The 25,065-nt window shown below is 42.1% G+C and overlaps 1 protein-coding gene across 1 annotated transcript in view; it reads right to left on the bottom strand.

Annotated features, from left to right (window-relative positions):
* ATXN1 (ataxin 1) overlaps window positions 1-25,065 on the bottom strand; it is a 379,215-nt gene that overhangs the window by 264,723 nt on the left and 89,427 nt on the right. The window contains exons 4-6 of the mRNA XM_075142740.1: window positions 10,345-10,860; window positions 6,517-6,630; window positions 5,806-5,899 (exon numbers count right to left, since the gene is read on the bottom strand). The gene's annotated coding sequence lies outside the window, so the exon portion shown is untranslated. The remainder of the gene's footprint in view (window positions 1-5,805; window positions 5,900-6,516; window positions 6,631-10,344; window positions 10,861-25,065) is intronic.

Raw genomic sequence — 25,065 nt, 5'->3', positions numbered from 1 at the left:
CGAGGAAGATATACCCTCGGTGGAAGGGGATCAGGTCAGGGAATATTTAAGCAAACTGGACATATAAACTGGTCCATAGGCCATGACAGGATGCACACGAGTGGTGAGGGAGCTGGCAGATATCATTGGGAGGCCACTTTCAATAATCATTTTTGACGACTCACAGCGATTGGGAGAAGTGCCCAAGACTGGGGGAAAGCAAATGTCACTCTTGTCTTCAAGAAGGTGAAGAAGGAGGATCCAAGAAGGTAAAGAGGGGAACTACTTGAGCCTGGGAAGGTGATGGAGCAGCTAATCCTGGAAACCATTTCCAGGCACATTAAGGAAAAGAAAATCATCAGGAGTAGTCAGCATGGCTTCACCAAGGGGAATATGTAGAAGGCTGAACTTTAAGTTCTTCCAGATTATAAATAAGTAAAAAGAATTAAAATCCCTTTGTAAGAAACAATCTCTGTGCTTAGTTCACAGAGCATTTTTCTCAAACTTTCAGTAGCTCCTAAGTAGTTTAGCACAATACTAGTAGCTTTGATTTCAGGGGTGAAGGAAACTGTTAAGAAATGTCAAAGTTTACTTTCCATTAAGCTTGCCAGTTTGTAAACATGAAAGAAAACACACAGGCATTTGACTATGCCCTGATACTTGCTGAACAGTCCAAGCAAAAAGCAGGTATGACAAGTGTTCTCATTTAAGTTGTAGTCATTACCTCATGCTTCATCCCTTCTGTTGATAGCAACCTTGTCACGCAGCCAAACAAACAACAACTAGCATAAACAAAATCCATCACTCATTCTTATAGTACAGAAATGTACATAATAAACCCCATTAATTCCCACAGAGATACACTTTAAAACAGTTAAGTTGCAGTTACGAAAAAGAGACATAAAACAAAAATAGGCTAACAGCATCTAAAGCTATTCTGTTGAGATGTCTGCAGCTGTAAATGGGTTAGTTTGGCTTTTTGAGTTATAGTTTGCAGACACATCTATACAAGATTATAGTTATGAGTTACTGTTGTGTATGTTTAATGGATTTTCCTGCTCTCTGGTACTATGTTTTACAATATTTACTTGTTAGCTACTAAATTTTGGATTCTCAGACCAAGGAATGAAGAAGGGAGTGCTACATGTTTGATTTGATTATGTGAAAACTGTCTCTATTTTCATCTGTTTGTGCTATAGATGTATTTGCCTTGTGAAAGTCAAGAGGCTTACGCTTCTCCTGCATCTCAGATAAATATTTTAATATCCCTATTTAGATGCAATTTAAAGTATAGCTGACTGTGTTATCTTAACTTTACATATTGTTGCCTTCTTGGTAGCCCTTACACAGCTTCTATTAGCCTATAGCAGTCCAGGGCCCTATCTTACAACCCTCTTTCATGCAAATAACTGTTATCAAATGCAAACTCTTCCTCACCCAGTGACTACCTTAATTGATAATGACATCATGAAAAAATCTGAAACAACACCTTTGAATAGTATCTGCTTTTATTATTATTTTTTAATTCTCTGCCACTCTTACTGAATACAGGCTACTGCCTGATAGGATCTATAAGCAGTTTGGTGGAAAGCACCTTTCGTTTTCATCAAATTGGACTTTCAGTGACACTGGGAATTTGAATGAGTAAGGTATCTTTTCTACAGCTCTGCTTAGTCACCCCTAAGAGGCAGCTCTTGAAATGCCATCACTAACCTGAACTAAGATTTGGGACAGTACAATGATGAACTTAACATGAGACATAGAAATCTCCAGGGTAAGTTCCCTGTACAGAGTTCACAAGATCACACTTAATTTGAGAAAGAGGATTTGTATTGCACCATAAATTTAAATAAATAATACCTATGTCATCAAAACAGCAGTCCACTTATTCCACCTCTGTATAAGAACGGCACTACCAGAGAAAGCTGAGAAAGTCTGATTTAGAGTTTATGAGAAGTATAAAATGTATAAAGTCAATAAACAGAGCTTTTGTGTGGTGCAAGGGACTGCTGGAAAAATTAGTGTGAAGGTAAAGGATGGAGTTTCTGATGGGGGTCGAGCAGCTTTTAGCACAGACTGCAGATGAGCAGCACAGTGATAGTTTGATGTGGTTTTGCTGGCAGTAACCAAAGACAGGCAAATACTAGCGCTGTGAAAATTTTATCCATCTTACCTCTTTGTACTACTTGTCTCTCAAAAGCACGTATTAAAGTACCGCAAAACGCAACACATGACACCGATCAGCCTCAAACATCTGTTGTGTAGCACATGGAAAAGCACGCTACAGAATTTCTACGGAAAGCTGCCTCGTAAATGCGCAGGAAAGCTTTACCGATTCTCTTCTGCAGGGAATTAAACTCAACTAAAAATCACAATTTTTAAAAATTAGGAAAAGTATTTACGGAAAGCAGGAAACCGTAGCAGTTTTTTTCCCCCCTGTGCCTTCTTAACGCAGGAGTATTTACATTCAACAGCAGACAGCTGCCTTTTCCACTGCCCTATCCATCACCCTACACGGCCTGATGAAGGTATTTCAGTGACTGCTTCGCGCGCACGGAGCCCGCGAGCGCTTCCCGGCTCTCGGGTCCAGCTGTCCACGCTAGCAGCGGCTGCCGGTGGGTTAAGACGAAGCGTGGTCGCGCACCGCCCTCCTCCCACCCAGCCTCGCTCCCCGATTCCCAGGGGAAGGACGTTCAGGCGTGAGGTCGGGCGGGCCGGGGCAAGGGGTGCCGAGCGCCCAGCTGAGCTGTGGCTGGCAGCGAGCTGCAGCATTACTACGCCTGGCACCAGTCAGAGAGTCAAGTTACAGCACGATTCAGACGTCTGGGGCAAAGCAAACCCGTGGTGTGCCGTAAGCCGGCTAAGACTCGAAAGGTGATCGGCCCTGTCACTGCTACAAATTGAAACCATGATGTAAGCGGAGGAGGGGACGACAGCATTATTAATAAGTGACGGGGTAGCATCTGCAGAGTAGACAAACCCTACTAAGCAAAGTCACGCTCTCTCCGCTGACCTTATTGCTCGAGGTAAGCCAGCCAGAGGGTATAATCCCTTCTGACATTGCTTCCCTCTCCAGATTTCCAGGGCAGGGCCTAAATACAAACAAAACAGATGCCTATTCTGGGCAGCCAGTATTTTTCAAAGGCGCTTGATAGGAACATCTGTAAATCCCTTGATCACCTCGGCAATTCAGAGGTCAGCACAGCTGCGTGGCAGGGGCAACCTCGCCGCTCCCTTCAGCCAGCGCCGTCGCACCCGACCGGCCGTGCAGCTCACTGCTTGCGATCCACCGAATCCCACGTGGCTTCTCCGATGTCTGGACTAAACTTTTATACCCGTATCATGTGTAATGCAACAATTTATTTCATGATAAGCATTTGATATTTATATAACCGGAGATGAGAGAGAGAAAAAATCTGTCAGAAATAGCTTTACAGATGAGTCTTCTCATTGTCTAACAAGCTTTTCATTGTTTTTAATTTTCATTTCTCTCCATGGTTCAGGGCACTTTGGAAGAAAAAAAAATCTATTCAGCAGTTTCCCACTCATAATTCAAGAAAGAGAGTCATGTATTATAATAGAGATAATTAGCTTTGACTGAAAATAATAAGCTTGGCACCAAATATCCCCCACTACTGCACAGAATAACCATTTATCGTCTTATATACTCTCCATCAAGCCTAATTACTGCAACAGTAATTACTAACCTGTTGAAAGACAAAAGAAAATGCAGCTAGCTCTGCACTGAAATAAGGAGAACGTTACTGATTCTAATAAGCAGCTCTTGGTTGCCCCCTCTTAGAACACATTTACTTGCCATTTAGACCCTGTCTCAACACATGTGCTTGTAATCCCCAAAAAAGAAAATACGTCCACAAATAGTCTGATTACAATGGTTAGGTCCCACCTGTTTAGGCCAAATGTCTGTTTGCTTGGACTGAAGGAATGGCACCGATTTTTGCGTTTCTGGGAAATTAAGAGAGCAGCGCCTGTCCCAGGCTGTGTGCTGCAACGCTGCAGACTTCCATATGCTGGACAGCTTTGCTTGCCTACTCTTCCGACCCACCAAACCTCTCCCTGGCTGTTACTCTGTCTCTTCTCAACAGATACGCTGCCAATCATGCCAAAGAAAAATTAAACAAATGCAGCCCTCTATGTTCAAAGAATAACACGTGCTTAAAGGGTTTGAAGTGTAATCTTTATCTGCAGAAACGCACTGCGTTCATTACAGCATTTCTCCTTAGTTCCACCGCGTCCTACTGCTTCTGCTTGAATTCACTCATGGAGCTTCACCTCTGACAGCTGAGTAAGTCCTGGAAAAAAGCAGCGAGTGGCAGCACCAACCCTTTTTGATGCTCAAGGTATTCCCCAGGCCATAAAAGAACCTGTATTTGGGAGAGCTTATACAGCTCTTATACAGAGAAAGAAGAGGGAAGTGTCATTGGTTTCCTAACAGCCTGTTCCGTCCAGGTCCCTGAATGGGACCTTTCCCTCTCTCTGTCTTTGCCAATGGGAATTGAAGGAACCTGGTGCCTTCCAGACAGCATCAGTGCTTTTCAAAATCAGGACTGCCAAAGTTGTTATGCTCATTGAATCCAGGGACTGGAACAATGCCACACAGCATATGCAAGCATTCACAGCTAATCAACCCAGCTGAAATTTTGGATATTGAATATTCTCTGGGAAACTGTTCGCAATCAATCCACAGCATGTAAACAACACAACCCTCCCACCTCCAAAAACCCCAACAAGCTATAAAGTAATTCATCGCATAAATACAACCAAAAAATACAACCTAGTAAACCTCAGAACCACTAATCTGAAGCACTCAACAAGCATGAGTTACACCCTGCCTCAAATAATGAGACTGGTTTAAATCAGGAGAGGTTTGGGGCTTTTTTTGAGTTCCTGACTTTTTGCCCCCTGCATTTTGAAGCCTTAGGGTCATTATGTTTTAAGGGCTTTTTCACCAGAATCACGAGGCCTAGAAATTGCTTTTCCCCCCCTCTTTTTAAATCATTGCTTTTCTCCCCCAGCCACACAATCCCAGATGGTACAAGCTTTAAGGAAAATGCAACAAAGACTCCAAGAATCGCTTACGACTGGTGTGTTCTCTTCCTCCGGTGGACATGCACTGCTAGAAGGCATGCAAGTAACTAGGAGTGGGCCTCCCAAAATTACAAGAATACCAACAAATGCAGAAGCCATGACACTCCTGATTATCCCATGCACAGAGGGAGGGGGGTGATGTATTTTCAAAATAAAAGGGAAATTTCATAGCCTAATGGCTATGTAAATTGGTGGATTTGGTATAGTAGAATAAGACAAAATCACCAATGTTTTCTACAGCTTGGCTACAAGCATATACATCAGTATATTTTTAATAAAAGTAAACACATTTTTCCTCCCCAAAAACCCATTACCTAAGTGTAATTTGATATTGTGTTTTAACATTTCATTAGTGAATTTAAGAAATGTTTATAGCAGGATTGGAGCCTAGCAGCTACTTAAGTTGTAAATGAAAATTTAAAACATCAGTAATATTTTCTTGATGAAACAACCGAGACGTGTATCTGATCACTACCTAACAATGAAAAGGCCTCAAAAAAGTTTTAATATGGCATTCACCATTTAGAATAACACAAAATCAGGCCAGAACATCAGAAGCTAATGAAACTACTTAATTCTCCATTTTGCCCGGCATTAAAATGTTCAGTTTTGGGCTCATGGGCTCATTCTGCACACCACCATAAATTTCCCCTACTAGCTGAAAAAAAAACCAAAATCGCTTCAATGGGATTTTTTAAAAATTTCCAGTTTTCCCACCTTCCTGATTCATATCTTGTTTAACCACTGAACTGCATTTCTCCCAGTTCTTTTCCAAGCAGCACTTCCCTACAACACACAATACGTTCTCTAACTGGACCACAAAAAAAAAAAGAAAAACAAGAAAAGAATCAATTGTAAGTTGTAGGCATCGCTCCATCCAGAGAATGTCTATATGGGTTTTCAAAGACAACAGGTCTTTAGTATGTCTAGGATTTATACAGTTTGACTTGGTACTCTTCCGGAAGCCTGCTTTCACACACTCCAAACTAGTTTGCTTTATCCTGCATGAGTCACAGTGAAAAAGCCCACTCAGGAAAACTATTCAAAGAAAACACAAGCAAACTAGTTAGTTGGAAGCAGGACAGGCCTATGCCAAAACCAAAAACTCAAAGATATCCGAACTTTGGGAATATAGACCTTAACTCCAAATATATTCCCCATGTCTACAATAGGTCTCAGAAGGCTAATTTAGGTAATTATTTCTACTTGTAATTATGCTGTTTGGTCACTAGTGCCTTTTGGCTGTTTTGATGCTTTCAGGAAATGAAGTGGTTTCTGGAAACAAAGAAAAATGGAGGATAAGTCATTCCATTTGGAATTGTTGCTTTCCTTACTAATAAATACATCTTCTTTAAGGACTTTGGAGACTCTCACCACCCTGATTCCCAGATGCACTCCAAAGAAATCACAAAAATGATTCTGACCTACCTCTATGCACTTATAAATCTGACTTTTTGTTGGACAGAAGCTGTTCAGAAGACTGAAGATGACAAACTTACAAAAAATCTTCGGTTTTGCAGGCATCCAAACTTTTGGTCAAATCTAAAGAGAGAGATACAAAATACAGGTTTTGATTTCAACACGAGCACTCTTAGCATCTGACGATCTTTTGCCTGAATTTTCTCTTCAAGACTCATACCAATGTCTCTGTTAAAAATCTCACAGTAACTCTTTTCAGAATAGGTGGATTATCGGATTATCTGATGCAAACACACAGATAGTATGTTATATATTTGTTCTTATACAGAAAGGGCTGTTATATACTTTCAGTCTGAGCAGCTTTTTGACTTCATCACAAATTCTTCTTTCCCCTTTAGAAGACTTCAATAAGGATATAAGATTGGCTGCAAAGAGAAACACATCACAAAGAACTTCTCCAAGTTATAACTGCCTACACAGCTGATTCAATGGGACATACAGAACTGGATATCGAGAATAACACACACATCCTTATAGATGGAAATTATAGTTCTCGCATTCTCAGTTAATACAGATCTTTTTTCAGAATATTTTTGTATCTAGGCTCGTTATTCAATTTGAAACATCTTAACAATTTCACCCTCTTCTGGCTTTACAACATACCCCTCATGAATAATGTAATGACTGGACACGTCTCTAGGATTTTATGTGCATCCTTTTAAAAAACTTTAAATGTGGTCAGAGGTATTATAAAACTCTCCCTATGAACAAAGCCGTCAGCTGGTCTGGAACTTCTTAGTCATAATAAAAAAAAAAAAAACACAACTGAATTAACATTTGCCTTTGTGAGATTCTCTGCTATGTACAAAGAGCGCTCTACAGTCTTTCTCTATCAGGTAGATCCTCGCTGTGCATAATTTGGCTTTGACGATGCTTGGCTGCTGCTGGCCACCAGATCTATATTCACTCACTCTCTTCCTCTCCTGATGAACAAGTCAAACGTTAATGTCCTTGTTCAGGTATTCAGACTGGTGCATCTTTCTTGACTTAACACTGTAGCCTGACCGATGCCTTTTGCTTTAAGTGCTGGCATCTTAAGGCAAAAACTGAACCTGAGCAAGAACTGATCAGTATGCAAGGAAATAACACCATCCCATCAGTTTCTCCAAAGAGCAACATACAGCTTTCTTCCATTCTGCTTTGCTGTTTTAACCACGAAGTATTACAATTTTTGCTGGAAGCACCAAAGTAGAAACAACTGCTGCTGGAAATACTCAGCCCACATATTTGCTGGATTATTAAAGCCCTACCTCTGCTATAATCCACACAGGACTCCCAGGCTCCCTCTTCCTCCTAATACTGCAACCATCTCATCCTACATCCTTTTTCAGTCTCTTTGCCCAGATAGGTCCATTTAGCCAAAATCTTGAAATCACTGCCTGTTCCTTGGCACTAAAAGTGTCTCCCACAGAGAACACCCCAAAGATTAACATCAAGAGTATATAGATGTAACGAGGTCTTTATGTTTCCCTGCTCTAAACAATACCACGGTGGTCTGACACAGGTACAAGGGTTTCCATTGTCCTCTGTGAAAACATTTAATGCTATCCCTTCCCTCCTTCAAATGAGAAATCACGTGTTGCTTGCAGTTTGACTAGTCATGCCCTAAAGCAAACATATCTTCCTCAATTAATGCGCCTACATCAGCCAAGAAAGCCTGGCTCCTTTCACTGGCACTCCTTGGCTTCCAAGTGTCCTGAATGAATCATCTTTCTTATTTCACACCTGAGTAGTTATGGATCTGCAGCTCCTTCACCTTTAGCTGTCAGTTCAGACATAAGGTGAGCGCTGCACAAAATGACCAAAACTCCTGTGTCCATCAGGTCCACTGAAACACTTTAAAAACTCATGTATCTGCATTCTTTTCTCAGTCACCAATTAACTTTCGCATTTACAAGTTTGTCTCATCTGAACCAGATAACCAAAAAAAAACCCAAATCACTGTCAATAGTATAGCATCTAATTACAAGGCTGTAAGTTTCCACAGTTCAGTGTACACAGTGTCTTTGTTCAAAGCCTGGGCTGACTGTGGCACAGAAAGGGAATTAACACCTCTTCTCCCATGACAGAGTGGTTGCTTCGGGCTAATACTGACCAACACTAAACACAGTCGACTAGTGTAACTAGTAATGAGTAAATAACTGCAGTGCTGCCAGTCCTATAACTTTCCTATATAGGAACATCCAGGAAAGCTGTTTTATACCTCCTACAAATACCATTTTGAAGGTATGTATCACAGTTGTTGCTGTATGGCTGGGATATTCTGGCACAAGTCCTGAGAAAGCTCCATAGACTTTTTCACAGCTATATGAAGGGTAGCTGAATTTAGAGTCTTAATAGATATTAAACACTGACTGCATGAAGGAAGCATAAAGCAGAGAGAAGCATTCTGGGACCCAGAGGCGGGTAAGCTACAGCTGGTTTGCTACACATGGCACGTGTGTGACTTTACATAGGGATCCCTAGAGCTGAAGTTACCGAAGCTATTTGTTGCATGTGCAGTATTTTTGAAAAGTCAGATCTGTTGTAACAACAGAGATAAAAATTTAGTCTACATCTCTCGGTCAGTGGGTCTTCAGCTCCAGCGTGCATAAGGCTTCTCTGAAAACAGAAATTCTGAGTCCAAGTCATGTGAGTATGTTGGAAAATTTTTCCATGAGATCATCAAAGAGTTAGATGCAATGACCTACGATTCCCACACACAGCTTCTGGTCAGAATGATGCCCGCCCTGCCCTGGCTATATTGGCTTTTGTCTGCTTTTGCGACTTAGGTAAAAGGGGAAAATGATGTGCGCTACAGCCTCCTTTCCCTGCACCTCACAACCTTTTGCATGTTTCTTCCAGTCAGAGGGAACACTGCTGTGCCCAGCAAAAACAGGACCATGCGCCTGGAGATGCAGCAACCGAAAGCATAACCCACCTTCTACTGGCTGTGAGCGCGCTGTGGTGTGCTAATCCAAAGCCCACCCAGAAGTCTCTTGATGGAACCACGTTAACCGCAAACCCTGCCTGTCCCTCTCTGAGCCAAGCATAAATGCCGCTTCCAAACAGGGCTTGTTCCGCCCGTGAAGTTGAAATAAACAGCATTAGAAAACAGGTCCATCTGGAACTGAGAGCGCTCAAACGTTGTTTTTGTACTTTTCTTGATCCCCAGAGTATCTGGGACTTCTGATGCATCAAGAAAGAAACTGGATATTTTAAGCAGCCTTTTAACCCACTGGCTAGATGGGGCGGGGGGAAAGGGGGCCGCAATGGAAGCTGCCTAACAACAAAATCTGTGAACTCTGACCTTCTGTCTGAAGATGAAAGCTGAGTTAGATGATTTTTCTGTAGATGTCATTAAGGCAGCTTTTAAGGCTACCCTGTTTGAACTCCCGGTTGCACTTCAGTACTGTAAACAACCGCCGGAGGGAGAATTAAGTGAGTAGAAGTCCAAAAAAGTAAGGAGCGTTTTCAGCAGTGGAGAGTATTGATCATAGTGAGAAACCATTTATGCCCTGAAGGACCATCAGCTGTCACTATTTCCCTGGCTCCGGAGCCATACTGAGGTGCCTAATAGGAGTTAATTAACATATTCATTAATAGGTGGGTGGAGCTGTGTCAGTCTCAACAGATCGGGAACACTGACATCAAAATAGACTAATTAACATAATTTGAACTGTCTAAACTCACAATTGATAGCAAACACAGAAATTGCAGCATCATATCAGATGGCATAAAATTTATTTAATTCAGCGTGCTTCCAGCGGGTGGCCAGAAACAAGTATGCAATATTACCTGATGTGGTCAGTTAAACTGGCGCGCAGGAACAGCGGCTAATCAATGAAAGGCTTATTTCATTTTGAACTCTCGGTCCTCTGAAACAGTTTAAATCTTATCTAAAGCAGTTCCGGAAGATCTTTTTATCCTCAGAAGCATCTGTAGATAGATGGCTTGTGGCAATGCCTTCCACAGGCTCAATATGTATTATATAAGACTGCGTCACTTGAATCAACTTCAAATTTCCTGCATTCAGTCTTCTCCTTCTGTGATCAGAAAAAATGAATAGCTCCATTCAAGTCACGCTTTTATACCATTCATTAATTCATCATCAAAAAGCTGAAATTTAGTTGTAGACATGGCCTAAATTCAGAGAGATCCCGAGTACTCGGCTCAGAGGCAGATCCACTTCTTCCCTTCTGTTGAGCTCCCAATTGCCTTATAATGCCCCAAGGAATGGCAGGTCTTACTAGAAACGTTTTGCTACAGCAGATACCACATAATTTCATCTTGTAAGTCCACTTAGGATGAGCACTTTAAAAAAAAAAAAAGAGTTCAGTCCAAAACCAGCAATTAAAACAAAAAAGCTGCTAGTATCATACATTGTGAGGGAGCAGTGGAAAGGGAAGGAGAGGGAAGAATGGGTCCAAAGTGAGATCCTAGCAAACGGGAATGAAATCTCACTTGCTGGCATGCACTTCAGTAAACAGGTTGCACACTCTACTCTGCTTCCCCACCACACTCCAATTCAAACACTGCTCACATACGGAGTGTGAATGTTCTTGTTCAAATCCCATAAGGTTTTTATTTCCTTTGCTTATTGACAAAACAGTAAAAACACTATGTTGAACAATTTTGCTACAAGAAAACAGCAGTTTGTCAGAACGATTGAATAAGGCATCCCTCAATGGAAAAAACCACAACGCTATTAGGCAGTGGAATGCAACAGAGAGAGTTCATTATACAGATACTGAGAGACTGCATTTTTTTCTCTTAATAGCATTTATAGAAGTTATACAGTATTACAGGCATATGAAAATTACTTGAAAAGGGAGTAGAGAATGATGTTGAGAGGTTAAGTGGGGTGTTCCCCTTTATCTCCTCAGACAATACAAAGCAAGCTGATACTCAAGGAAACTGAAAGGCAGCGAATTTACCAACAACAAAAGGAATTTTTTTTTATTCAGTGCATGATAAATAAGCTATGAAACTTGCAGTCTTGAGACATTATTAAAGCCAAGAGCTTATCGAGATTCAAAATGAGATTTTTGTATAGGCACACAACAGGAAAACTGGCAGTAGCTCACAGAGGTAGGTTCTTTCGAAAATTTCCAACAAGACCTGCAAGCTAAATTTCCACCTTCAAAACCGATTTAAGCACACAGTGATTACACCCGCATGAATAAACCCTGCTTCTGTAATTGACTTCATCATTCAAGACTGCGCTGGTGCTAAGAGCCTCTTAACTGGAACTTACCCTACTGTTGTCCTGCCTCTCTGGGTGGCAAATCCAGCTAGCGTTCATCTATCTGCTCCTCGTTTTCTATGAAGACATAACTCATGGTGCCTACATCTGTTGTAACCTCAGGGGGCGTGACTGAGGTGGTTATTCACTAGTAAATTCTTCTCCAAGATACAAGTCCTAGACTCCTACAGAGGCCAGAAAGAACTGTGGTTGAAGGCAGAACTTGGCCTCCCAGATGCGCTGGCAACAGGCTCTGCATGTATGAAGGGCTTTAAAGGCCATTCTGGATTCTTGCCTTAATTTTTAAACTGCTTTGACAGAGAAGGGCAAAATATCACCACGCACAAAATTACCATAAAGTGAGATGGGACCTGAATTAGGCAGGGAATTCAGCAAGTAGCAAATTCACCAATGAATGCAGCTTGCGTTATTCCAAAGTGTTTGCAAATATATATTGAGCTCACCAGCTAGTTTCATTTAGCAATGAGTATCCTATTGCAGTAAACTATTCACAAAAATGTAATTCATAATTACCCCATTTATAAACTACCCAGGCAATTAGGATAATTCATTTCTCTGGCTAAGGACAACAGATCTCATATTTGGGAGCATCCCTTTGCCACTATCCCACCAGCTGTTCCCACTGTTCCTCAACCTCTCCTCTTTACTTTGTGCAAACAAGCATTCACTAGCAGAGGAACCTAGGTGCTTCCCCTTGCAGAGAAGGGCCCTAACCATCAGATTGCTTGTTTTTCTTAGTCTCTCACCAGTTCAATTCTCTGCCTCTGCTCTAAATAGCAGAATCTGGAGCTCTCTTGTTTTAGCTACTTACAAACATTTAACTGCTCATTGGACTAGAGGCTGGACCGAGAATGACAGCTTACCCAGTGGCTCAGGTGCCAGGAGATGCATGCTGTTCTTGCTCCACCAAAGGCTGTTTATGCAAATTTGGAAAAGACAAAGAATGTACCCCTTCACCCAGCAATGCCTAATAGCTTGGTAACACTGGTAAAAACTAGGAATTCAAAGCCTCTTACCGAATGGAGGAAAATCTGAAATTTGGTCTCTGTGATGAGATCCTGATTTGGACAAAGCTTTGAGGTGGGTGTGCCTAGGACTTCTTCTGCAGCAAGCTCCCCAACAAAACCAAAAAGAATTTCAACTGGAAAAAACGCAGAGTTTTTTGGGTTATAAGCTACAGAGGTTTTCTAAACAGAGAAAACTCAAAGCAACTTACATACCTCTCCACAGCCAGCCCACTGTGCACACACAGGCAGGTCCTTGGTTACACGTAATGCTAGGACTTGCACTTTTCCACGCTTAGGATTTCATGACAGGAGCTTAGTGTGAGGTATCCCCAATACTTTCAAGTTCGCTACTTGCCTGAATCTGTATCATGTATTCAGGGTCAAATAAAACAGGTCCATCTGCTGTTGCTGCAGGAATGGATATGTGTTCCCTTGCAATTGGTCATAAAAGAACTTCTTTTTCTATTACAGACAGCGCCTCTCATCCAGAAATAGGAAGTGGTTCCTTGCTGTAACCACTGGTTCCCTCTAAAATGTCAACTGGGTCAGGAGGGACGTGTTTAAGGACAGTAACAAGCAAGCCTCTTCCCGCTCACCTGTTTCTCGAATAACTGTACCATAATTTTCATCTAAACAGAGGAAATTACCTTTATTCCTCCATACTCATTACAGTACGTTCATGGCCATATAGAAAGTACATCATTGGTTCTTCTGAAATACAGTTTACAGAAACAAAAAGAAAACTCCCTTTCACAAAAAGACAGAAGTAGCAGTCAGATGACAGAGACGCTTCTGGAAGAGTATCAGTTTGGGGTCATCTTCTTGCCATTAGAAGGGGAATTATCAGAGCACTTATACAAAAAATTAGTCCACATGGTTAACGTATTATCAGCTTTCATCTGAGCATCACGCACACTAGCTTTTTTATGTAGACAACCCCAATGCAAAGAAGATTCTCTGATCATCTCTTGAACAACAAGAAAAAAGGAGTTTATTTACCCAACCAAGAAGCCACCGGCCCTGCTAAAGTCAAAGTTGAGATTATCTTTTTGTGCTGAGGCTAACCTGGGGGCCTCTTCTCTGTCAAAGTGACTACAGAAAACAGATTAATGCTAGTTACTCGTATCCCAGTGCTGCAAATGGGTTTGATCAATTAACGTTCATGCATTGTTTTGAGGATGTAAGTATTCTTCTGAAAGTCTGTATCCATCTCTGTTGGCAGACTATTTTCAGCACTGAGATCACTTCAAAATAGTTATACAAAATTCAATGCAACAAAGTTAGAGAAAAGTGAATGTGATTATCTGCTGAGTATACATGTAAGGAGAATAAATGGTTTAGACATAGGTACTTATGAGACAGATCCCATTTGCTGCTCAGAATTATAACAACGTTTTGGCAAAATACGGAGATTTGCCAGAAACGGTAACAGCAATGCTGTATTGTTTGGCATTTTTATAATGTGCACCCCCACTAAACATGCTTGCCTTGACTGAATAACCTCTAATCTGCATTTATATTCTTGTATCTTTATCTATTATGCATTACATGCACATGAAGCCAAGTCTCTGATCATACAGAGATGCTATTTAGAATACACAAAACTTCCCTGGAGGGTTTCCGTTTAGAGAAAGCAGCAGATCTTCGTTAACTCTCATGCAATGGTAAAGAGAATACAAAAGGCTCAGTTATTTCCACTGCAGAGTATCAATGTCATTCATGCGTCCTTATTTTATATGTTCAAGTACAGCAGCAGTCCTCCACGAAGAACGGGGAACAGGTTTCCAAGAACATCAGGTAGGAAATAGCTTTTGTTCTCTCTCTCCTGCTGTTGTGCAATTTAAACAGCAAAGAACTTCAGACCAAAATTTACAATAGTCTGTTATTCAACTCACCTGCAGTACTACTATTAGTGACTTTAGAAGGTTACATGCTGCCTTTCATTTTCAGCATGCTTGGTCTGCCCTGATGGCTAAAAAAGGGCAACATAATTAAACGATACAGTAATAATTATACGGAGCAAAACAAAGGGGAGGAACTCAACTAAAGGAAAAAACGTAGACAACATTTTTTCCATGTAAACTCATGCTGCTTACCAATTTCCCTCAGGACAGAACAGCAAATCGTAAAAAACGCAGGTAAGAGAAGTCATGCTGAAGTAGTTGTGACTGGGTTTTGGCAAGGGATGGGGAGCAGGAGGGAAGTGCATGTGGGGGAGGGTTTCTGAATTCTGCTGGGTCTTATCCTTTGACACTTAATGCTGGGTCATTTATGGGAACACATTTGCATGTCGGGTTCTCCCTATGGTCCAGACGGGAATCCCTCCAAGGGGAGGTTGTTCCAGTAAGGAGAACACTTAGACTAAGTACCTCTGTATGTAGCCAGCTGGAAGCCCAAACCTGAGACGGCAGGTTTGAAATTCATTCCTCTAGGACTCTGTTAGTATCCCTGGAGTGACACCAAAGATAACGCCATTTTTTTTTATAAGAAATAACTGTTTTGCCTTAATACACTTAAAAGATATACCACATCAGCTTTCTCTTTTGTGTTTTAATTGGGTGCTGTTTGCTTTTCTTCAGGGAGGTTGCATCCACAATTAGACACAGTTAGACACAATGTGTCAAACCAATCCACTCCTATCACTGATTTCATAAGATGACTTGAAAAGAAGCGTTCTCTATTGATCTCTCTTGGTCAGTCTCTTACCAAAAATCGGTTACCAGACACACCTCATTCAAGCGCTGACACTAAAGCAAGCTTGTTAGTCCGATTGGCAAGGATAAAATCTCTGCCTCACAAGAACTTCCAAGTCTGTGACCATCTTTGCTAGCAGTTCCACTGGAGGTCAAAGGCTCATGACACCAAATTAGGACTGTTCAGATAGCACGAGGCTGGCCCAATATAAATTTGCAGAAATGATGAACTAAAGTAAACAAAAGATCAGACTGAACTGTTTTGTCACCCCTCCAGCTGATTCCTTCCCTGTTAAAGCAAAGCACTTATGTCCACAGAAAGAGTCAGGAAAACTAAAATGATCAGTTAAAGGTTCTGCACCCATATACTTCACGGAAGAGCAAATGGTTTGTGTCTTTTCTCAACACTGACAAAGCAAGGCAGCAACTGGAAGCTTTATTTCTCTCAGCCCTGTTGAAACATCTTGTGCTTTACTGAATAGGGGAGAGGTCTGCGCAAAAGGAATTTTTCCACTTCTGCTGCATCACCAGCCTCATCCCAACGAGGCACAAGTTCTCTAAGTCAGAAGAGTACATTTGGTGATCTCAGTTTGTGTGGACAGTGCAGCCATAATAATTGGTCCAAACATGTTCATGTGCCAAGGGATGGGGTTAAGTATGTTCTTAGATACAGACAAGTCAGGAGAAAAAAAAAAAAAGGCATTTTGGGAGGTGATGGTTCAGTGGTCAGTGCAGCAATCACATACACTATGACAGGCCATCAGCAACAGACAACTGGATTTGTCATAATGTGAAGTGACACTGTCTCCTAGTGCTTTGCAAACAAAAAGGCTCATGACTCCCCAGCATACTGGTCATGGTTCACCTTCTGCAGTGGTGGAAATGGGGAGCTTCCACAATTACTTCTCTTCCTCAGGGCTCAGCATTTAATCGATGCTTGCCTTCTGGCTGCCAGGTGCTCCTCACAGTATCATCCACATCAGTCAAAGTCTATTTGCCTTTGCTTCTCTCCAGTTACCCTACCCTCCACCAGGATGAGATATCACCTCAGGACACCCACTAGAGCTGCACTCCTGTGGTATGCTGGAAAGGCAGTCTTTACTGGTCACTCATTTCACGGCTTCTCCATGGCCTGGAAGGAAAGGCAGGGCAGGATGCTCCGACCTATGAAGAAGATCCCCTCCAGTGCGTCCTTGTCTGCCTCTATCACTGAAGTGACTGAGAGGGACATCTAGTTCTTGGGTCATCATCCCTGACTGCAGAGAATGACAGGTGCCAAGAAGCTCGCTGTTTGCTGCCCTGCCAAAGGAGTCATGCAGCTGCAGGGAACACTGGCATGCCTTTCAAGATGGCCCAGCAGGTCAGGTTCTGCCTCTTGCCTTAGTGTACACAGTTTTTGATATTTGTAAAAATTTGAACTGGCACCATACAGTGGTGGGCACGAACCCAGCCTCTTCTAGCTTTGCTGGTATCGCCTCATGTTTCTACTAGGAGTTTCTCCCAGGAGTAGAGCCATGGAGCAGGGCACAATCCTTGCATAAATACACTAAGACTTCGGTCCCCACCAAGCCTTGGCTGCACCCCTCTGTGCTGATACCTTACACACTAAGCATCTCCTTGTAGAGCATCACCTCAGTGGTATGGCTTGTGGATGAGATACTTCCGGAGCCATTTGTTAATGGCTGGGGGACTAGGACCTTGGTGTGAAGTAGAGAGTGTGCTGATACTACAGCACCAGAAAACCCTACAGCGCTTAGGAAGGGCCTCTTTCCCTCTCCAGAGGCTACCTAGGCTCCTCATACAGGCACCTAGGTGGCCAAAATCAGAGGCTGGAAATAACCCCACTGACCCCATGCCAAAAAACATGTAGCAGGACAGTTTGTCATAAAACTTACAAACAATTCCTCCATTTTCCTCTCCTCGTAAGATCATTTCCCTTCTCTTAGCACCTCTGTGAAATGGAACTTTTCCCAACATTTCAGATGTAGAAATCACAAAAGATTGCTCATACAATTCCCCCTAATGCCTGGAAACTATGGTATAGTTGGGAAGAGAATCCTGACATTTGGACTACGTGTTCGATACCTTAAACATATGAAAACAAATTCTCTCCTTATTTAAAAAAGCAGAGACAGAACAAATGTTAGAGATCCAGTTCTCTACTGCACAGCTGTGCAAAAGGAAGCTAACATGTTACTGGTCTAGAATAGTCAGTGTAAAATGGTGGAAAAGGAAACACCTGGTACCTAATGAGATGTTACAAGCTTGTATTTGCAATGAAAGTACACAAATTCAAGAGGAAAATAGACTCATGCAGCCTGAAGCCAGGAAAATCCAACGAGCGATGGATTGATCTTTAGGCCTTCAACATCAATAGGACTATTCACGCGCTTAAATATTACATGTGTATTTTAGCACCTGGCTGAATTAGAGCCTCAGATAGCAAATCAGGAGATTGCTGCTTGTTTTCAGCCTGCAGAAAAGACAACCCATTTTGAGAACTGCACTGATTACCCTAGTTTATAATCTCCTTAATATCAAAAGTTCCACAAAGATACATTTTGTTCCCTAGAGCTCCCCAGAAATCAGCTAAACATATGGACTGCTTGCTTACACCTACTACAGAAGGCTGAGTATTGAGGATTTATATATTTTAGTCTATGTGGTGTAAATATGTATAAATTTATATTGTGTTAATTTATGGCATACACTACAGAAGGTTTTGCGTGAGCTACATTGCATTCCTTCCCACGTTTCTGCTGAAATATTCATCTTCGGGTCTTTTTCTCCATGTTTTCCTTAGTCTCGCCACAGATGTTTGGGCAGCTTGCGTTAGAAGGGAATGTGCCTTAGAAGTACATTTAGGAATTTAGGTGATGAGAATACCAAACTCAGGCTGTGTGGCTACAGCCTGACAGGACTAACAGGCTTGGTGAACACTCACCAGTGTCTCGGACCTGCCTTCTGATACACAGGCAAGCATCGCAATGTAGCTTGTAAATCAGCACCACCAAGACAGACACCCAGCGCACAGAGAACTTCTGTCTCCAGGATTGCCAAACGAGTGCCTGACAAACATTGCGTTCACACACAAAACACGGATACATAAAGCTGCCATGCCAAAAGGCGGACTCATTCTTGCAAGAACAGGCACCTGTGTATCAACAAACTGCACTCAGCATTACCACAAGCAGTCCCTTCCATCTGCCTGTACGCAGCTCCAAGAATGAAGAAGTATTAATGCGTCCCAATCACTTTGAAATCGATAGGACTCTTGCTGTTGGCTCAACAAGAGCAAGGTCAAGCCATTGGGCCAAAACAAAGCCCTTATCTCCCCCTGAGCCCTTATCACAATTCTATCAACACAGTCTTTGTGTACAAGGACTGGCGGTAACCCAGAAGTCCCACTGCCAAATCGCGGCAGTATTAAGAGCCTGCTGCCTGCCGTAACGTCCAGCAAGAGATATGAAGACGTACAGAAAACTTAATTAAAGCATGACCTACTCAACAGAAGTGGGGCCCAACACAATGTTTTTATTTGCTTAGTTTCGAGTTGTGCATCAACACGTTGCATTTCACTGACTTACTGCAATAGGAAAATGCACAACTACATAAATAGTACCGGAGGGAGTTACCTAAATAAATAAATAAATCGTATATAGCTAAATAAATCTTTCAGCTATTACAGAGTCCCAAATGCAACATATAGTACTAACTGACAGAGAGGAATGAGTAAGAGGATGCGTCTGCAAATATCTTCTCACACACAGCTGTGAATTACTTTGAATTTTTTACCCTTTTCCCCATTCATTGTCCAAAAGCATTTCTGTGTTCTGTGTTTATGGTAACGTACTGCAGACCTGGGTTCAAAGTCCAGTGCTGCTTCAGATTCTCTATCTAATTCTGGGAAAGTCACTTTCTCCTTTGAGGCCCTCTGGGAAAGACACAGTTATGGACATTTTTCTCCAGTCCTCTTTGCTTTTCTTGTCTATCTAGGATCATGGACAGATTTTAAAAGGTATTCTGATAGCTAAAGCTGCAACCAGTGCTCTTGACAATCCCATCAGTCACTTAACTTTGCCCTTGAGAATGACAGCAAATATCTCTTATCCTCAAGTGCCTGCAGATCCTCATTAGATCTGGCCCTACACTCTAGGATGGTGAGTGCCCATCAGTGTGTACATTGCCCAATACAGGGGTGGTGGTATTTAACAGGGCCATGTTAGAAGAATAAAACATGGAAAAGAGCCACTGATTTCAGCAGAGTTTAATTTAGTTTTTCTGGATAGCTTTTCCATAAGTACTACTACAGCTACACCACACAATACCAGATGCATCAAAAATGCTGAAAAAGCATTTTTGCATAGAGAAGGTAAATAATTCTAATTTAGAAGGCAAATTTACAGTAATTCAATGAGGGTGCAGATTACATTATCCTGCTGCATTGCTGTACAAAGGTTTAAATAGACCATACATTTTGCTGGTTTTATTTTATAAACAGACCAACTAAAACCTCACACGTAAAATAATCCACAACCAAAAATATAACTCTCAGACTACTGCCGCTCTTCTACCTCACCCCTGTTTGCCCAACTCTTTCCCAACTTATTGCCCTGGCCCTTCTTGTCTCACCTGCTGAAAGTATCCCACAGTGGAGTCTGAAGTTGCTGAGCCCAGGGAAAAATCACCAGGACTGAGCATGGAAATCAAGGCTCCCCACCACGTGCTGCTGCCTGGCTGACCCTAACCATCTCCAACATGAAAGAGCTACACAACACTGGGAAGATGCCGTTTGGCCCTCTTTTCCTAGCACAACAGAGCCAGATTCTTAGTTAAGGTCCTGAAACAGTCCTGAAAGACGAAATAAAAAGTAATACTGTTTGGGGTTCCCATGTGGCCAATTTTCCGAGTCTCCTATTTTCCTCCTCCTTTCTCCGTTCTCCTCGGATTTAAATAATGACTGAAGGATTAAAAACAACAGAAGTTAGTAATCATTCTATCACACCTTAAAGACAACAGAGCACAGTCAATGAGTGTTGATGGTTTGAACACCTCAGTAGGCTGAAATATATTCAGAGAGCATTTCAGTGAATTTAGGTAAATGGGGAGAATGGTTAAAAAAAAACAACAACAAAAAAATCCCCAAAAGCGAAGTCTGATCTTGGATAATTAACAGCAGAAACAGGGCTAAACTGAAATAAATTATTCAGTGCAAGTACTTCAGACAGCTCTTAAGAATAACACATGCATCCGTGGCACTCTTTAGGGGACTTTGTGCCTATAAACTAATTAATAGATCTGACTTCTCCATATGTAGTTTTTCCATCTGTAACAGATAAAGTATGGATAGGTTTCTTCATGTAACAGGAAAAATTAAAACTAAAGTTATTTTTGTAAGTTGTAGAATATTCTCTAACTTATTCAGAACGCGAATGTGTGAAATACCATGACAGAATGGAAATTGATTTTGTAAAATGTGAGAGTGAACGACCGCGCTCTGAAACATGTGGTGCAAAGTCAGAGACACGGCGCTCTGCTTCCTTCCCCTCCAACCACCGCCCAGGCATGTCGCAACCCAAACGGCAGAGCGCAGCCAAAAGGGCAGCTAATAACCTGCTCCTCGTTACGGTGAGCGAGCGAGCGGGCCACATCAAACGTGTTTTCACTCTAAAGCTGAAAGGCTGCAAGGTCCTGCCACCCCGCTACTTTGTACAGCAAGGCTTCGCTCAAGCCTTTGCATGCGCTAGTCATAAATGGCTTCGGAGATATAACCGCCATGTTATTGCCTGATCTCCCATGTTGGGGAAGTGCTTGGACCCTTTGCTTTAACCAGGACAGGAGCTTCCAGCCCCTTCTCGGGGCAGCCATCGTGCTGTGTGCGTAGGAAAACGTTGCACAGCCTACTGGGCCCAGCAGAGCTGGCACGCAGGAGCTCATCCAGCCTTTTCAACTGCTTAGAAATCTGTCTCCAGCCATGTCATCCAGCCCAGGATTTGAACGCCGCTAGGACACAGCTAAGAAATAGCTCACTTCTATTTTTACAGATAATACCTCACATTTTACAGGATTAACCTCGACACATGGATTTCAGAGGCAGCTTCCAAAGTTTCAGCCAGACTAATGCACCTCCGTCAGGGTCACCCATACACATTAACTGAACCCCGTCCGTGAGGACTGACAGAGTCTCCCATGCTTCCCTCCGCCGCCTGCAGCCAGACGGAGATCAGGTCAGGGTGGGAAGTTGCCATTCACGCAGATGTTAGCATACTCATTTATTTGTAAAGGTTAGTTGTTTGTAAAGGTTACTTAACATACAGCGTATTAGCAGAATGTGACACAGTCTTACGTTTCAATGTTCAAAAAGCGAGAAATTTTGTACAACCAAGTCACCATCAATGTTCACAAAAAACCCAAACCTATTCACAGGCTCAGGAACGTGCAGGCAGCTTTTTTACCCAACATCTTTTCTCCCAAAATGGTTCATGACTCCCGCCAAGAAATTGTCCAACAGCAGTGCCATGCCCAATATCTGTGCCAAGAATTAACACCTCTTGGCCGTCTCCCCTCTCCTTGTCCCACACCCATCTCCAGCCCACACTTCATCACCCAGCAGCCCAAACATCTGGCCACCTCCACACTGGAAACTGCCTCTTACCCACCCTAATCGCCACAACCTGATGCCCAGCAATATTCCTGCCCTAGTCTCTAAATGCAACATTTGCTTGAGTGTGTTGACATCAGATCTCATTATTGCCTTTAAGGAGAGCATCGAGAAGAGTTTCCTTCACTTCATCTTCTGTTGCTGAATAGAGACAACAAGCCCTGACATCTATCCTCTAATTAGCATTAATAATGGCAAACTTTGGGAGACAACCTGGCGTTTCATCCAATCTGAAGTTAGGCCTAAGCCCAAACTAAATACTCCTCAACATTTTTGGAGGCTGTACTCAGATGCAGGGGTTTGTTTCAATTCCTGATTCTGCACACAAGACTGCTAAGATATTTTCTTCTTTTTATCTTAGCATTTTTTCCTCAGACTTCAGTCCTTATTACAGAGCACTCTTCCCAGAATTGCCTTGTTTTCTCATTTGGGCTAGTCAGAAATACAACACTGAAGTGTGAGTACTTAAAAAACCAACCATACATATCTAGATCATTCTTTTGTTTGTGTTGGGGTTTGGTTGTGGGGTTTGGTGGTTTGTGTTTTTTTTTTTTTGCAAACCTACATGCCTTTTTAACATAGTTGGAATTCATTTGCTCCTGCCCTTTCTTTGTAGTTATGCGCATCTTCCTTTTGTCATTCCCCACACACTTTTCACTTTAGCAAGCTAAAAAAATAGCATCATATGCAAGAGATCCAAATTTGTGCTAGAAAAGAGCTATGAGAGCATTTCAAAAGGAAAAGAGGACAAGGTAGCAGAAGAACCTATTGCCCTCCACCATCAGTCCCCAACCATCCAACTGGACACAACATATGCAGAACTGGCATGGTCTTTCACAGGGCCCTCCTTTTTCACACTGACTGTATTAAAAAAAAAAAAAAAAAAAAAAAATAAAAATCACTCGACAATTAAGAATTCCTTCCACTGTTTCATTTACCTTTCTGCTTAAGGAAACAAAAGTTTCCCTGGCAGTCTCTCTGATCTGTATTTAGTATGCCAGTTAAAGACTGAAATACAAGACGGGAATGAAGCCAGCATGTGGGACTGCTCCTCCAGGTGCCAGTGCTCCCATGGCTGAGGCGAGGGCAAATGGAGGCAAGCAGCAATCCCGTTTTCTCAGCAGTCGTCCTCTGTATGTTGCTCTTACCGTGGAGCCACTGTGCAGCAAGGCGAACGCTGTTCAGCAAAACAACCAGCTTTCCCCACCACCACAGGGGTATCTCATCTCCACTACAGCTGTGCAGTTAATAAGCACCTGCTTTGATATCGCATACTTTGTTATTTGTAAACATGCAGTCAGGTCAGAACCTACATGAACGCAGCCCAAGAACCTGGATCCAGCCTCAGCCACTATTCACTGGCCACACATACAAAAACAAAAAGAAAGGAAAAAAAAAAAAAAGAAAAAGAAAAGCTGCTCTCTGGGGGCTGAGCTTGTTTCCTACACAGTAATTTCAGAGAGGTGAATCTTCCACTAACCTGGTTGGCTGACACAAATTGTACAGGGAACAACAGGAGGCTTGTCAGCACTGCTCCAGCATACAAATGAACGTAACAGACGGGTAGCATTAAACTCACCTAAAGATAAAATTATGATCTTCAGTCATTGAGAAAGATGATAACTTAACCACAGGATGTATCGCAATTAGCTTCCTCAGCAGCCTACAGAAGCAATACATACAAATTACAAGATAATCTTCCGCAATTTGAAACCATTTAGGATCTTTAGCATCATATACTTGGATCAATTTAAATCTTAAAGTTGCTATCATCTTTCCTTCTTAGTCAGATAAATATCTTCTCATTTTCTAGTGAAACACAGTAGATGTGTTTTTTATCTGGTCTCACTGTATCATTTCTTTCTTTTAAGTTAGATGGTTGAACTATAACGAACTCCACAGGACTGTGGTTGCAACACACAAGCGGCACTGGCCACCTCACTATCTGTATTAGATTGCCCCCAGTGGCAAGGAACTATAAAAGACTTTCGCAAAGAAACAGAAATTAAAATTTCCAATTGAGAAATAGGTCTGTGGTGGGGGAAAATAATAATAATAATGCTGCATGTAGAAATCTTTAAGCTTTCATCCATTTCTAGGAAACTGGAATGGGAGGAGCATCCCTCCTACTCCTGAAGACATCTGCACTGTGGGGATACAGGGAAACTACTGCAGTACAAGCAAGGTTTTGGCAAATTAAAGCTTGTCAGAATCACAGCAAACTTCCTGTTGATCTGGGTCCACTTATACTTTCATTACAATGCTGTGCTTCTTTCTGATGTTCCCCTTTGGACATATAATACTTAAAAACTAGCTCAAGCACTTGAGAGGCTTGATTCTCTGCACAGTCTAGGAGTAGCCAAGATTTTCTTTCTATGGCCTTCTCCTTCCTCCTCCTGCCTTGTTTTCGACTTAGCATCTGGCAAAACTGGAAAAACCCTGGAACATAAAAATTCCCTTAACTGTGAGTAAGCCCTCATTATTATGTCTTTCTTTATAAAATGGCTTGTTTGATTAATGCTTGTTTGCATGGAAAATTCTCTCCTCTTTGCTCTCTCCTGCAATTGCTTTGCATTTTAGTGTCTGCTTTGGCAAGGGGAAAAAGCTGGGTTAAATCATGGCCCCTTTCTGAGATCTGTGGGACTTTTGTTGTTCATTTCCATGGCACCAAGATTTGACCCTTATTCTTAACAGCGAGAGCCTCCAACAGCGGCCTACCGCACCATTTTAAGTCTCCGGAGTGAATGACCGAGTCCAAAGTTGCTATTTAAATACCAGTGATTTTTCAAAAGCCTGTTTAATTCATTAGGCTTTATCCCATCCCCTCAGCCTTGTTCAGACGAATCCAGTAAGCTGTGTTCTCTCATTACTCCCTTGCCTTCTAAGTGGCAG

This window comes from Calonectris borealis, chromosome 2 (genome assembly GCF_964195595.1).
Source record: "Calonectris borealis chromosome 2, bCalBor7.hap1.2, whole genome shotgun sequence".
Lineage (NCBI taxonomy): Eukaryota > Metazoa > Chordata > Aves > Procellariiformes > Procellariidae > Calonectris > Calonectris borealis.
Note: the sequence above shows the minus strand (reverse complement) of the source record. Positions and strands in the feature narration are given on the sequence as shown.